Source organism: Schistocerca nitens, chromosome 7 (assembly GCF_023898315.1).
Source record: "Schistocerca nitens isolate TAMUIC-IGC-003100 chromosome 7, iqSchNite1.1, whole genome shotgun sequence".
Lineage (NCBI taxonomy): Eukaryota > Metazoa > Arthropoda > Insecta > Orthoptera > Acrididae > Schistocerca > Schistocerca nitens.
This window is the reverse complement of record NC_064620.1, coordinates 439,206,877-439,208,890: the sequence shown is the minus strand read 5'-3', so window position 1 is coordinate 439,208,890 and position 2,014 is coordinate 439,206,877. Positions and strand designations below refer to the sequence as shown.

The 2,014-nt window shown below is 46.7% G+C and overlaps 1 non-coding gene across 1 annotated transcript; it reads right to left on the bottom strand.

Annotated features, from left to right (window-relative positions):
- Positions 1-260: 260 nt before the first annotated feature.
- Trnat-cgu (transfer RNA threonine (anticodon CGU)) lies at positions 261-335 on the bottom strand. Its single transcript has one exon. It is a non-coding gene; the product is annotated as a tRNA-Thr (tRNA).
- Positions 336-2,014: the final 1,679 nt, after the last annotated feature.

Sequence of the window (2,014 nt, the reverse complement as noted above, 5' to 3'; positions counted from 1 at the left end):
GGGCAAGTGCTCTACCGACTGAACTACCCAAGCACGACTCACGCCCCGTCCTCACAGCTTTACTTCTGCCAGTACCTCGCCTCCTACCTTCCAAACTTTACAGAAGCTCTCCTGCGAACCATGCAGAACTAGCACTCCTGAACGAAAGGACATTGCGGATACATGGCTTAGCCACAGCCTTGGGGATGTTTCCAGAATGAGATTTTCACTCTGCAGCGGAGTGTGCGCTGATATGAAACTTCCTGGCAGATTAAAACTGTGTGCCGGACCGAGACTCGAACTCGGGACCTTTGCCTTACGCGGGCAAGTGCTCTACCAACTGAGCTACCCAAGCACGACTCACGCCCCGTCCTCACAGCATTACTTCTGCCAGTACCTCGCCTCCTACCTTCCAAACTTTACAGAAGCTCTCCTGCAAAAGTCCCGAGTTCGAGTCTTGGTCCGGCACACAGTTTTAATCTGCGAGGAAGTTTCAGCTTTATAGATTATTACGCGGTACCATATTCAGAAAACTTTTATGTCGAATGTTATGGATTGTTTTCCACGCAAATGTTGCTGCTTCTGGTGAAACAATAATGTCATAAATTTCCTCACCTGAAAGTCTCACAGCGCACTGACACGGTGCAACAGGTGCTCTGATGACTCAGCCAAGACTGCTCCATCCACAGCTGCACAGCTGGACCGTCTTGCTGGGGCTAGAGACATGTACACCAGAAAAACATTCCAGTTTACAGACGATTCGCATTTGTCACTTGGATGACTGGCATTCAACGATGTACAGAGAGTCTCGGAATGGCCTCTGGACGCAAATAGCACTTAACCGCTGCCGGTTCCATCGTCGTATAGATCAGTTCTCCATAATTATTTCTCCTACTCTTCTTGAAGAACTCAGACAATATATGTTAAATACTCTTACTTACCATAAGCCTGTAAGCGAGGAGGAGGAAATTATGAGATGAATAAATACAAAATTAAAAAGAAAGATTATTTATTGATTTGTAAACCAGTTCAGTAGTGATGGTACATTTTCTGTAGTGTTCATAAATTCGTGTTGTTCGTACCTCTTCTTCTTTATCTGCTTAAGGGCAGGACACGCTTTGTTTCAAGATTCTGGGTAGACGCACTTACATAAATTCCTTCTAAGCAGGAGACCGCAGCTTGTGGTCTCGCGGTAGCGTTCTAGCTTCCCGAGTACCGGGTCCCGGGTTCGATTCACGGCGCCGTCAGGGATTTTCATCTGCGCCCCGAGATTCATCCCCACTACAGTCGGAGGAAAGCAACGGTAAACCACCTCCATTAGGAGCTTGCCTAGTACGGCGGCGCGGGTCTCCCGGATCCTTCCCCCATGCTCTGTCAAGAAGCAAGGGACTTCATTTCCATTCTAAGCAGAACATCTTCTCATGACCTTAGACATAAACTATGCTGCCTCATTGGTCATACGTTAGGAGCAATGACAACATACTGTATATTCAAATGCCACACCATCATCACCTCAGCATTTTGTATGGTAAAGTCTGTCAACTACACCACGGTTTTTTGAGTGTTCGGACACCGCACTGAACTAAAACGTTTGGGTGAAGCGACGATTGTGCAATACCCTCTTAATGCCTGTCTGTCATCGGAGAATGTAATGATGCAACATGTTTAAATACAAAGAGTCGGCCGGCCGGGGTGGCCGAGCGGTTCTAGGCGCTAAGTCTGGAACCGCGCAACCGCTACGGTCGCAGGTTCGAATCCTGCCTCGTGCGTGGATGTGTGTGATGTCCTTAGGTTAGTTAGGTTTAAGTAGTTCTAAGTTCTAGGGGACTGATGACCTAAGTAGTTAAGACCCAAAGACCCATAGTGCTCAAAGTCATTTGAACCATTTGAACAAAGAGTCGAAACTCACTGTAAAACCCTTGTGTGTCTGCTATGATGTTCATATTTTGGGGCATCATTGTAAAATACTCCAAGTGTTGTATATCTCTCTGATGTACACTACAATTTGCACAATTCCTGTTAGTGGCGAGCAGTT